A 14,620-nucleotide genomic window follows, 5' to 3' on the forward strand; every position below is an offset into this window, starting at 1 on the left:
AAGCCAGAAGGCCCTCACAAGATGCCAGAACATGCTCTTGGACTTCCTAGTCTTTGGAGCCATGAGCTAAATAAACCTCTTTTCCCCACAAATTACTCAGTCTCAAGTATTTTGTTCCAGTAAGAGAAGCCAACAGACACACTTTTCATTTATGAATGATGACACCAAATGTTGGTCTGAAGAAGTGATTTATCTACAGTCATTTGTTGAGTTCTTACCAAGGTTAAGGCTAGATCCTTGTGCTCTTGACTCCAGTGAGTCCCCATTTCATCACACCACTTTGCCTCCCATGATAATGAGGCCAATACATTATAATACCCATTCATTCCCTCCATTAGTCAATAACTCAGTCAGTCATCACAATGACATACAACCAGCCCTTTTTACCCTTTAGAGTTCAAGAGCAAGTTCACATAGGCTAGTCCACCCCCAAACCTTCCTTGAGAAATGAAGGTCTCATCTGCTATATTTTCTTGTCTATATCTCATCACTGGCTGGAATTTACTGGGCACACCCAGGATGTTTAGGTGTGGTGCCCCCTGAAATGTTTCTTCCTTCAGAGGGTGGGAAAGAACACAGATGTCATTGTCTTGGCAGAAAATCCCCTCTGTCCAGAAGGAACTAGAAAAAGAAGTCTGGGTGGTGTACCACCTCAGGATCTTAGAGATTAGACACAGAGACCCCGGTCATGTCCCAAAAGAGAAGACTTGAGAGAGGAAGAACTCTATTTTCAGGGATTGATAGGGTGAATGGCTGGAAGTTTCTACAATGGGAAAAAAGGCTGAGTTATCATCTCTGTCATTGCTATTATTGTTGTTGTTATCAAAAACATGTAAATAGTGCTCTTAAATTATTGTCCCTTTGAAACAATAAAGGTGATAACAAAGACTGCTTTGTGCCTTGCAAACCCAGGGTGTGCTGTGTGCCAGCAGCTTTGTTCTAAGAAAAGCAGCCCAGGGAAAGCTTTAGGATTAGGATCCTGGCCAGTCCAGCACCAGGGTTAGGGACAGGTGAGTCCTTTGAGAATAGAAAAGGGTCAGAGAGTTCTTTGAGAAAATGGTTCCGGGGCAGGACACTGGTGGCTCACACCTGTAATCCTGCCTACCCAGGAGGCTTAAATCTGAAGATCAGAAGTTCCAAAGCCAGATCTGAGGGGCGGAGGGGGAGTGTATGAGACTCCTATCTCTAATTAACCACCAAATAGCTGGAAGTCGAACTGTAGTTTAAATGGTAGAGGACTTGCTTTGAATAGAAAAAGTTAAAGGAGATTGCAGACCATGAGTTCAAGCCTTAGTCCTGTCACACTCACACACACACACACACACACACACACACACACACAATGTGATCAACTGTGAATTTACCCAAGTTTCCACACCCCACAAAGACTTAATTTCTGCTGAGTTATTTCAAGGAAGGCTGCTTGTGGAGGTAGGAGAGGGGTAGCACTTGTGCCTAGCTGTCTCTCAAATGTCCATCCTGGAATCAACTCCAGCTCCATAAGCAGAAGAGAAAGCAAGGCTTTCTTTACCACCCTGATCAGAGAGTAACCCATAATCCTTCCAAGGATTAGTCATATGACCCATTCAGCTGCTGGCCCTAAGAAGCCAGCCAGGGTGCAGAGCACAGCCAAGTCTCTGCCTCGGGATGGAATCTGTTGCAGCACTCAGGAGGGGAAGACTGCGATGGTCAAGGAGTTGGCCATTGGCAGAGTGATGAGCTCTTGGTGGCTATGAGTGGAAGGGAGTTTCTGTTTGTGAGACCTCATCCCAGCCCATGTTGTACTGTGCTATTGGGCTAGGATTTGAAGGGATCATTGTGGCTATAGCCATGCAAACTTCTGTACTTCATGTTCCTTCATTGTGGTCCTGCTGTGTGAAATATGGTGCTCCTTCCAAAATGAAGATTTGATTATTAATATTCAGGACTTGGAATTCCCACAGTCTCTTCCACTCCCCTTCCCTTCTGATTGATTGCAATGGAATCCTGTCTCTCAGCATCTTGGTTTCCCTAAGTGCAAAAGGAAGGAATGAGCTGGACACCACTGCTCATGACTGGAATCCGAGCTACTCAGAAGGCTGAGCATTGAGAATCATGATTGAAAGCAGTCTGGGCAGAAAAGTCTGTGGGACTCTTGTATCCGATTAACCACCAAAAAACCAGAACTGGAGCTATGGCTCAAGTGGTAGAATGCTAGCCTTGAGTGAAAAAGCTAATGGACAGTGCACAAACCCAGCGTTCAAATCCAATTGCTGGTGTGTGTGCATGCGCGCGTGCATACGCGCACACACTGATGTGCTTTTAGACCTACAGTTGAAGGATTGACTCCTACCCTATTGTCCCTGGTGCATACAGACACCAGGCAAAACCTCAGGTATATGCGAACCTGCTTTGATATGTAGGCAGGACAATTCACCTAGGCTCCGCTGTAAACAGTCCTTTGTGGGCCCAAGGGAAAAGCCACCAACTTCCTAGACCTAGTGGCATTTTCATTAACCTCTGCTCAGACCCCTTGTAAGCCTGGTTCCAAATTCACTCCCTCCCACAACCTCCAGTCCCTCTGGAAGGTCTGCGCCACTTGCTGTTCCTCAATAAACAGTCCATGCCTATTGATGATCCAGTCTGGCCTATTCCTTTTCCTTTCTCCTCCATTTTCCTAACAACCGTTACAGAATTTATATAACTACAAGGATAATTGCTCATCTAGACAATATTTCTTGGCATCTGGGAGCCAGAGGTTCTGGGTGTTACATTGGAGATTTCTTTTGTTTTATTTATTTATTTTTAATAATAACAACTAATATTATTTAAAACAAATCATGTTAAGTGAGATAAGCCAAGCTCAGAGACAAATAGGGCATATTTTCTCTAGTATGTGGAAGCTGGATCTAAAATTCATGAGGACATTATAAATGATACAGGACTTTAAGCAGTCACACACAATGAGAACTCTTAGGGGAGGAACACAAAAGCACAATGCCTATATGCATTTGATCATACAAAACAATATCTATCAAAATGAACTCCAGAAAATGAAGTTCTTTCTTTTTTGTCTTGTTTGTTTATTTATCTGTCTTTGGGGGGGGGGGGTTAAGGGTAAAAGTATACACAGAAACGAAGGGACAAAGAGTGAACAAATGCAGTAGTGGTCCTCAGTATAGACATTAGGTTGAAAATGATAGGAGGGAAAAACAGAGAGAGCTAAGGAAGAGGTGGCATTGTCCAAAAAGAAATGTGCTCATTATCTGAGTTATCTAACTGCACATCACCTTTATAATAACAATAAAATATTTGATAGTAATAAAAATACTAACTAGTATTTGTATATCATTGTAAGCATCACAAGATGCACTCATATTTATTCTTTTTAAAAATTCAACCCCAAATTGTAATATTACTATTTAAAGATTAAAAATTTAAATTTTACAGAGTTGGAGTAACTCATCCAATATTTCTTAGGCAGGCTAGAGCCTACATTTTGGTTCTGTTGAAAATGAGGACTTGTTTTTAGTGATTTCTTAAAATCTCAGTGTTCCTTGGGGATATTTGTAGATATTATTGTTCAATACCATGGAACTATCCTGGAAGTACAGTAAAAAGATAGCATCTCCCAGCTTTGAAACTTGCAAATGTGTGAACACAATGGATCTGAATGCAGATTTCTTTTAGATAAGGATGTGGGCCCTGCTCTGCTTTTTTTTTCCAGGGAGGTAGCACTAGCTGCTGTCTGTCCTGGGAGAATTGAAGGGATAGAATATATTTAGGCCACTGAGTTATGTGCCTGAGCCAATATTTTAAATACGTGATTTTTAACACAACCTCAACCTCCATGCCTTGCATAGCTGCATATTCCCTGTCCTTAGTGTGACCAGCTTCTCCAGCCAGGGTCTCACCCCCAAGCTCCTGTGTCTCTCTCTCCCCACCCCCTCAAGCTATGAATAGCTGTTGTGTACAATGGGCCTGGGTGTTGAGCTGTAATCAGTTCCCACTCTGCCAGATACCATCACTGTCAAAACAAAGTCAGTTATGTGAAAACCCTCACCATTCCTCCTGCCTCCTTTTGGAATGCACTGTTCTGCCTGTAAATACAAAGCAGCAATTTATAAGTAGGAGTTGGTGCAGAAAACAAGACACAAAATGAAGAAAATGAATGTAACATGGCATAGCATGCAATTCTGAACTGTAAACACAGAGATAGCCAGGATCAGAAATGAGACATTTCCAGATGAATATGCATGAGGCATGAGTGCCAAAAAACTAGACTGTAGCTATTTCTTTTATTTATCTTCCCTTTCCTTTATGTCTCTTTATTTCCCTTCCTCTTCCTCCTCCTCCTCCTCTTCTTCCTTCTCCTCCTCCTCTCTTCCTCTGAATTCAGAGCCTGCATACTGTCCCTGAGCTTCTTTTGCTGAAGGCTAGCACTCTACCACTGAAGCTACAGTGCCCTTTCTAGCTTTTTCTGATTATGTGGCACTGAGGAATCGAAACCAGGTATTCATGCATGCTAGGCAAGTACTCTACCTCTAGGCCATATTCCCAGCCTCTCTCTTTTATTTTTTGATGGTAGAATGTTTAAATTCAGTTGTCCTAACTTTGATTTATGGCTTGAATCATACCTCCTGTTCATCTGCTTTAGGTTATTTTTTAGCTAGGAGCTCAAGTTTTCCTCTGGGGCCATCTTCATGCTGTAATCCTCCTATCTATATTTCCTAAATAGCTCAATTCCAAATGCTCCACTTGCACCATCTTGTTTGCTGAGATGGAGGTCCAACACTGTTCAGACCGGAAGAAATTAATCTCCAGGGCTTCCTCAGTGGTCCCTATGCTTGGCCAGCAGCCTTCAGATTGGCTTCCCCGACTTTCACTATAGTCAATGTCACCTACATGTCAAAGTGTCACTGCAGTGCCAGGTCCTGAACATGACCAGGAAATTCTTTCTATGAGGTAATAAATAGCCTTGGTTTGGTGCCTTTCCAGTGCTTTCTCAGGCTTTGGAATGAACTGGCCTACAAGTTTAAGAGAATTGACTATAAGCCATGGCTTATTAAAACTTGTCCCTCTGAAAAAGGATTCTAAAGTATGTTTAGCAAAGTGGGAGGTATGCAGGGTGTGCCTCTCTGGTAGTGCTGGCTTTCTGCTACTCACAGCAATTTATGTCAAATATTTAGATGCAGCAATAGACTTGTGGAAGGTTGCAGTAGCCACAATGAGATTAAAGGGGACAGAAGCAGGTTGCTATATTAGGAGCAGCCACAGAAGAAACTAGCAATTTTGGCACCCCAGGAAAACTTCCTAAACTGCTCCAATGATCACTCTCCTCTGTCAGCCCTTCCCGCCCAGCAGACTTGCTGGTTCCATTGTGGGCACAAAAGCCAAGACCCAATACATGACAGTAACTAAGCCTTCCATCTCTCTTTGTATTACCCTACAAACAAAGGGAAAGATGGCTATTAGCCTGAGAAAGGATGAATAGACTTAGAAGTGCAGCTCAGTGTGGCTTTAGACATTGGATCAGAAGTGAAGACCAGCCCGGCACCTGCAGCTTACACCTGTAATCCTAGCTACTCAGGAGGCTGAGATCTGAGGATTGCAGTTCAAAGTTAGCAGAGAAGTCTGAGAGACCCTTACCTCCAATTAAACAGCAAAAATAAAGAGCTAAAAGTAGAGCTGTGACTACACACACACACACATACACACACACACATACACACACGCACACACAGAGGCTGGGAATGTGGCTTAGCGGTAGAGTACTTGCCTAGCATGCATGAAGCCCTGGGTTCGATTCCTCAACATTGCATAAACAGAAAAAGCAGGAAGTGGCGCTGTGGCTCAAGAGGTAGAGTGCTAGCCTTGAGAAAAAAGAAGCCAGGGACAGTGCTCAAGCCCTGAATCCAAGCTCCAGGACTGGCAACACACACACACACACACACACACACACACACACACACACACACACACCCTAACTGATACTTCACTAGAGAAGGCATATTAAGCATATGAAAAAACTGTCATACTAAGGAATTTCAAATTGAAATAATGATGTTATATCACTATACATCTATTAAAATGTTCAAAAGAACACCAAGTGATGACAATAATAATGCAATGACAATAATGCAAAGCAACAGTCATTGCTTGGTGGGAATACAAAATGGAGCAGTCACATTGCAAATTTCTTCCAGAGCTAAACATAGTCTTAGCAAATGTATTAGCTGGCTTAGACAGCCACAAGATACCATATGTTAGGTGGTAAAAACTACACAAATTGATTTTCACTCTGTTCTAGAAGTCCAAGACCATGAGTATGGAGGGAGAAGGGAACAAGGACACAGAGGGAGAGAAAGAGAGGGTCAGCAAGGAAAAGAGAAAGAGAAGGATGTGAATCATGGCTTGAATATGAAATGTACCACATGGGCTCATGCATTGGGAACTTGGTTTCCAGGTGACAGTTTGGGGGAGAAGTGATTGGAGCCTGAGGGCCCTGACCTAATCAATAGGTGATTAATCCCTTGATGGATTCATAATTTGATGGGCAGGGTGCAACGGCATGAAAAATAAGAGGTGAGACTTAGTTGGAGGAGGTAGGTCACTGGGTGTGTGCCCTGAAAAGATGTATCTTGTCCCTGTTCTTTCCTTTCCTCTCTGCTTCCTGTCTGCCATGAAGTGAGCTACTTTGCTCTACCATTGACTCCCCCACAAGATGCTCAATCTCCATAGCAATGGAGCAAGTGGAACACCAACTAAAGTCCGTGAAACAGTGAGCCACAATAAACCCCTCCTCCCTTAAGTTGCTTCTCTCAGGTATTTATCACCATGGAAAAACAAGCAACAACAAGAGAGAGAGAGAGACAGACAGACAGACAGACAGACAGACAGAGAGCTCTTTGGTATCTCTTCCTGTAATAACAATAATCTTACCAGATCAGGGCCTCACCCTATGATCACATTTAACCTTGAGTACTTCCTCCTTCCAGTGACATAAGTGCATTATTGAGCGAGCCTCTGCCCTTGGTTCTTGACACAGCTTCCAACCCTTCGTAATTTCCTAAGTGATGGACTTGTCTTATGTAGAGTCCCTAAAGCTCCTGGAATTTCTGAGTAGAAGCATCTGTTGTTCTCATAAGCTGACTTTTGGCAAGCTCCTAGATGGTGCCAAGATAGGGAGCTGCTCACCAGAAAAATTAAGTCATGGTTGACGCTTGAACTACTCAGTCTTATTCTTTCCATTCTCTGGAGAATGAAGAGGAGCTGGAAACAGAGACTGGAAACTGAAGGTCTAATCACTGGTAATGAAGCCTTCATAAATATCCCCCTCTGGTCAGGCACAAGTGACTCATACCTGGAATCCTACCCAGAAAATTGAAGTATGAAAGACTGAGGTTCAAGTTAGTTTGGGCAAAAAAGTCCTTGAAACACTATGTCAAAAGTCAAGCAAAAGGGCTGGGGATATAGCCTAGTGGCAAGAGTGCCTGCCTCGGATACACGAGGCCCTAGGTTCGATTCCCCAGCACCACATATACAGAAAATGGCCAGAAGTGGCGCTGTGGCTCAAGTGGCAGAGTGCTAGCCTTGAGCGGGAAGAAGCCAGGGACAGTGCTCAGGCCCTGAGTCCAAGGCCCAGGACTGGCCAAAAAAAAAAAAAAAAAAAATCAAGCAAAAAAAAACAAAAAAAACCAACAAACAAAAAAAGCTGGAAGCACAGCTCAAGTGGTAGAGTGCCAGCTGAGCAAGCAAGCTTGGATCCCAAGTTCAAACCCCAGTATAAAAAGAAAAAAAATTCCCATTGTGGGGTCTGGAGAGCTTCACAGGTGCTGGTAGGTGGTACACCCCAACTCCATAGGAAGCTGCTAAGCATGAACCTTGCTTTATATCCTTGCTCCTCTGGCTGTTCTCTGTAACAGCTCTGGTCTGTCTCACTCAAATCCTAACTCCCAAGGTCCTAGAAGGTAAGATCTTTGGGGGCATGATTAGATTTGAGTACACCCTCACACATGGGATTAATGCCCTTATAAAGAGGTTCCAATAGTCATTGCTGGTAGCTCTCGCCTGTAATCCTAGCTTCTCAGGAGTCTGAGATCTGAGGATCACAATTCAAAGCCAGCCTGGGTAGGAAAGTCTGTGAGGCTTTTTTTTTTTTTTTTTGGCCAGTTCTGGGGCTTGAACTCAGGACCTGGGCTCTGTCCCTGAGCCTCTCTGTACTCAAGGCTAGTGCTCTACCATTTGAGCCACAGTGCCACTTCTGGCTTTTTCTGAGTAGTTTATTGAAGAGTCTCATGGACTTTTCTGCCCAGTCTGGCTTTGATTCTCAGATCTCAGCCTTCTGAGTAGCTAGGATTACAGGCCAGAGCTACCCGACCCTGGCCCGTAAGACTCTTATCTTCAATTAACCACTAGAAAACCAGAAGAGGCACAGTGGCTCAAAGTAGTAGAGGGCTAGCCTTGAGCACAAAAGTTCAAGGACAGCACCTAGGCCCTGAGTTTAAGCCCCACGACCAACAACAACAAAAAAAAAGAGGTCCCCAAATCCAGGCACCCGTGATACATGCCTAGTTATTCAAGAGATTGAAATCTGAGGATCCAAGTTTAAAGCCAACTGAGGCAGGAAAGTCTGTGAGATTCATATCATTACCTACCATCCAAAAGCTAGCAGTGGCTCAAGTGGTAGAGTGCCAGCTTTAAGCAAAAAGCTCTAGGACAGCATCCAGGCCCTGAGTTCAAGCCCCAGTAGTGGCACACACGCACACTCACACACGCACACACACGGCCCAAGAGCTGGTTCATTTCTGTTACCATGTAAGTTCACAGTGGGAAAATACCCATCTGAGAAGAAGCAGGTTCTTACCACACACCAAATGAACAGAAACCTTCATCTTGGACTTCCCAGACTCCAGAGCTATAAGAAATAAGCTTTGCCTGCTTATAAACTACTTCAAGTAATAATATTTTGCCATAACAGTCCAAATGGATTGTTGCTATCTTTTTAATTATAATCAACTGGCAAGAGTTGACCAAACTGTTTCTGAGTCATCCTAGCAAATGACTAAACCCAAGCCTAACTTTGTAGCCATGTTAGGCAGTAGTGTGTGTACCCTTATGTCTGGTACCCTTATGTCTAACTGGAGGGAATCAGTGTCACAACTGAAATGAATCATTTCACACCTAGTTATGGTATAGAAGATTGCTTTGTGAAAAAAAAATTTGTGTCAGCCTCCATGTTCATTGCTACACTGTTCACAATAGCCAAGATATAGAAACAACCCAAATGCCCCACTACAGATGAATGGATCCAAAGAATGTGGTACCTATATACAATGGAATTCTACACAGCCATTAGAAATGATAAAAATAGGGGCTGGGATTGCGGCTTAGGGGTAGATGCTCACCTAGCATGCATGAAGCCCTGGGTTTGATTCCTCAGCATCACATACACAGAAAAAGCCAGAAGTGGACTCTGTGGCTCAAGAAGTAGAGTGCTAGCTTTGAGCAAAAAGAAGCTCAGGGACAGTGCTCAGGCCCCAAGTCCAAGCCCCAGGACTGTCAAGGAAAAGGAAAGAAGGAAGGAAGGAAGGAAGGAAGGAAGGAAGGAAGGAAGGAAGGAAGGAAGGAAGGAAGGAAGGAAGGAAGGAAGGGTAAAATAAAGACATTCGGAAAGATAAAATAAAGACATTCACAGGGAAATGGGACAGGACTAGAATAAATCATGTTGAACAAGACAAGCCAAGAACAGAGACAAATGGCACTTGGTCTCCCTGATATGTGGGTGTTAGAATCAAATTGCAAAGAGACATGACAAAGCAAACAGGACCCAAGATACCAATACACAGCAAGACCAAAAAAGGACAGTCTTGGGGCTGGGGATATAGCCTAGTGGCAAGAGTGCCTGCCTCGGATACACGAGGCCCTAGGTTCGATTCCCCAGCACCACATATACAGAAAATGGCCAGAAGTGGCACTGTGGCTCAAGTGGCAGAGTGCTAGCCTTGAGCGGGAAGAAGCCAGGGACAGTGCTCAGGCCCTGAGTCCAAGGCCCAGGACTGGCCAAAAAAAAAAAAAAAAAAGGACAGTCTTGGTGGAAATGCAAGATCCAAGCACTATTTCATATGTACCTAAAATAATGTACAGACTCTATAAAGAACTCCAAAGATAAGGAAACAAAGGACCTCTTGTTAATTAGTCTTATAGTATTTAAAGGACCCTATATTCTTTACCTCACATATGGTGTATATATGTGTACATCTGAGGGAAGCTGAGAGGAGGTAACAGAATGAGTGAAAAGTGGGTGAAAAAAATACAGTAGAGGAGGCCCAACAGCTGCAATGGACATTGATGAAAGTGAACTAAGCAATTCAAGGGGGTGGGAGGGAGGGAAGAAATGAGAGAAAAAGAGGGAACAGATTATACTAAGCAAAGGGAAAGAAACGTACATATCACCTGACTTGGAAGAAATTGTTTTATTGTTAATGTTCGTACAGTTCATATGCATTGAAGACTAGAATGACAATGTCCATCATTGGGAAGGCAAAAAAAAAAAAATGATGAAAGTGGAGGAGGGGGCGGGGTGGAGATTTGGGGGGGGAAGGTGGGAGAAAAATGAGGAAGGGGTAACAAGCATGACAAGAAATGTACTCATTACCTTACATATGTAACTATAACCCCTCTGTACATCATCTTGACAATAAAAAATAAAAAAGAATTAAAAAATTTTAAAAATTGGTGTCAGAAGTGCTGTGAGAAGAGAAATAATTTTTCTTTTACCTCCTTAGAGTGTCCATCTCTAAATGCATCCACCCTGAGATTATGGCTTTAACATAGGAATTTGCAGGGAGGGCTGGGGACACAAGCATGTGATCCTAGCTACTCAGGAAGCTGAGATCTGAGGATCTCCATTCAAAACCCATCCAGGCAAGAAAGTCCATGAGACTTTTATCTCCAATTAACCACACAAAAGCTCAGGGACAATACCCAGAGCTAGTTCAAGCCCTAGAACCAGCACACACACACACATATACACACACAAAATAAATAAATAAAAAATAAAGACAGGAAGGAAATAAAAAGTTGAGCAACTAGAAAGGGATTTGGAACTGAGGGAAGATTCCACTGGCTTGTTTTTATGGAAATGGTTGAGACACTCTTAATTATTTGTATTTTATTTACTACTACTATTTTGCAGTCAATGCTGAGGATTGAACTTAAAAGGCCCAAACACAATAAGCAAGCATTCCACCACTAGCTAACCCCTAGCCTAACTGGCTTAAACACCATGAGAAAGATCCCTCCTCCATGTATCTGGGAGTCAAGCAGGGCACAGACACACATCCAGTGGTGGCATGCCTGAGAGACTCTCATGGGGCATTTCCTTTTGTCTTTCTAAAGTTGGGAGCCTGGTCATTTGCTAAGAGGTAAATGGTGATAATTTAGGATCTGGGCAGCACCAAGATTTGAGAGGTTCTCTATGGGGAGCAAGAGGACTACAGACAAAATGTTCAAGGGTATGGCTGGGTCCTTACACAGTCTGCATTGCTGCTGCCACTTCCTGCTCACCTCTGACTCTACAGCCAAAAATACTGAGGCCCAGAGAGGAAAGCATTTTTCCAAAATCGTTTCCAATTGAGGGAATTTCCCTCCACAGGCCAGTGGCTTCTCTTCACTGTAAACAGTGCAGAATGGCAGGATCCTTTCAAAGCATCAATTGTAGAAGGTTTGGTTTGTTTGTTTTTGGTACAGGTACTGAGGCTTGAACTTAGGGCCTGAGCAATGTCCCTTAGTTTTTTCACTCAAGGCTGGCACTGCTTGAGCCACAGCTCCACTTTTGGCCATTTGGGGTGATTAATTGAAAATAAGAATCTCAGGAACTTTCCTGCCCAAACTGTCTTCGAACCTCATTCCTCAGATCTCAGCTTCTTGAGTAGCTAGGATAACATGCATGAGCCATTGGCATTGGGATTCCAGAGTATTTTTTTTTTTTTTGGCCAGTCCTGAGCCTTGAACTCAGGGCCTGAGCACAGTCCCTGGCTTCTTTTTGCTCAAGGCTAGTACTCTGCCACTTGAGCTACAGTGCCACTTGTGGCCATTTTCTATATATGTGGTGCTGAGTGAGGAATCGAACCCAGGCCTTCATGTATATGAGGCAAGCACTTTATCACTAGGCCATATTCCCAGCCCTCCAGAGTCTTATTTAATGTTCAATCCACCTTTTACTGAAAAACTTTTCACCACTGACAACATTGCACATGAAGAGATTCAGGCAATATTTTGTTGTGATGAGTGATTACAAGAATAAGGCTACCAGGACTGGGAATATGGCCTAGTTATAGAGCACTTACTTGCCTAGCATGCATGAAGCCATGGGATTGATTCCTCAGTACCATATAAACAGAAAAAGCTGGCACTGAGGCTCAAGTGGTAGAATGCTAGCCTTCAGCAAATAAAGCTCAGGGGCGGGGATAGGGCTGGGAATGTGTCTTAGTATCAGGTGCTTGCCTAGCAGGCACAAAGCCCTGGGTTTGCTTTCTCAGCACCACATAAACAGAAAAGGTCAGAAGTGGTGGTGTGGCTCAAGAGGCAGAATGCTAGCCTTGAGCAAAAAGAAGTTCAGCAACAGTGCTCAGTCCAAGTCCCAGGACTGGCACAAAAAAGAACCAAGCTACTTTGTCTTACTTCTCTTTAAAGAGAAACCCCCCTTTCTGTAATTCCCTTCAGGATCCCTCACCAGAAACACCAGAAACACCATATGCAGAGCAGAGAGGGCCTCTAGTCTCTAGGCTTGCAGGACCACAGATAGCAATTCTTGGAATAGCTCCTTCTTTAAACTGGGAACCAGATAACATGTTCATTTATATACACTCTACTTATTCTGGAAAGGAGCTCATGCCTCTAGAGTACGTCAGATGCTTAAAAAAGGGCTGGGAATGTGGCTTAGTGGTAGATGCTTGCCTAGCATGCATGAATGAAGCCCTGGGTTTGATCCCTCAGTACCACATAAACAGAAAAAGCCAGAAGTGGCACTGTGGCTCAAGTGGTAGAGTGCTAGCCTTGAGCACAAAGAAGCCAGGGACAGTGCCCTCAGTTCAAGCCCCAGGACTGAGAAAACAAAAACAAAAACCCTACATACATGTGTTTATGGTAGGTTTCTGAATGCCCTCTTAGCTGGGTTTGGCCATTAGAGATTCCATTAATTAATTCATACTGTTTGCTTAAGGCTCTGGAGCTCATTGTGTACATTAGAATTCCTATCTTCTAAATTTGTCACATTAGAAAGACAAAACCCAAAAGAAGTAATCACAATTTATCTCCTTGACAGGCCAGCTGAGCTAATAAGGTGTTTCTGCAGCTATGTAGATGCAGGTCCTATCTGAATGTCAGTAAGAAAGTACAGAATGTGGTTATAGCCTGAGGCAGGCCATCAACCAAGGGACGAGCTGGGTGAAGTTACATAGATAAAGTAATGAAGACATCCTTACAGGGCTGCAGAGAAAGTGCCAGATAGATCAATAAACACAAATGGTTAGAAGCCCTCTATTCTAGTTTTGATTCTTTCTCTCTTTCTCCTTCCTTCCTTCCTTCCTTCCTTCCTTCCTTTCTTCCTTCCTTCCTTCCTTCCCAGCACTCAATTCAAAGCCTTGTGTGCTCTTTCTTGGCTTTTTCCTTTAAGGTAGGGAGCTCTACCATTTGAGCTACACCGTTTCTGTCCAGGCTGGTTTTGAGCCTCAATCCTCAAGTCTCAGCCTCCTGAGTAGCTAGGATTATAGGTATGAACCACAAGAACCTGGCTTCTGGATCTCTTTTTCCCCCCTTCCTTGTTCATTTGTACTGAGGTTTGAACTCGGGGTCTTGTACTTACTAGGCAGGCGTCATACTACTTGAGCTATTCCTCCAGCACCTTTGGCTATCTTTTATTTTTATTAATTAAAGAAAAAATTTTTTGACAAGGTGTTGTGCAAAAAGGGTACAGTTACATAGTAGGGCAGTGTGTACATTTCTTGTGATATCTTACACCCTGTTTTTCTTTCCCTTCCCTAGGTCAGTAGACATATATACAATATACAATGTATCAAGAACATATACAATAGCCACGTGGCCTACGCCGAAGAAAATTCGTCTAGAGCTTTAAATGTAATGTCGACAATAGACAATATGTCGACAGTAGTCTTATATGAACGTACATACATAGCTTTTGAGCTATTATGATCCACTGAGAGGTCAATTTTTGACCTTTATATGTTGAGTAGTTGTTTGGTTTTAGTTACATAGTGTAGGGTCACTGACCCAAACCTGTGGGAAATACCATTTGACAAGAAGTTTTTGGGGCTGGGGATATAGCCTAGTGGCAAGAGTGCCTGCCTCGGATACACGAGGCCCTAGGTTCGATTCCCCAGTACCACATATACAGAAAACGGCCAGAAGCGGCGCTGTGGCTCAAGTGGCAGAGTGCTAGCCTTGAGCGGGAAGAAGCCAGGGACAGTGCTTAGGCCCTGAGTCCAAGGCCCAGGACTGGCCAAAAAAAAAAAAAAGAAGTTTTTGGTTTCACAGACCTGGTCTCTACTGTATCCCCCACCCCTCACCTTAACAGTCATATATCAGGGAGATCATGCCCCTTTATTTTCTGTGTTCTAGG

The sequence above is a fragment of the Perognathus longimembris genome, chromosome 5 (assembly GCF_023159225.1).
Source record: "Perognathus longimembris pacificus isolate PPM17 chromosome 5, ASM2315922v1, whole genome shotgun sequence".
Classification (NCBI taxonomy): domain Eukaryota; kingdom Metazoa; phylum Chordata; class Mammalia; order Rodentia; family Heteromyidae; genus Perognathus; species Perognathus longimembris.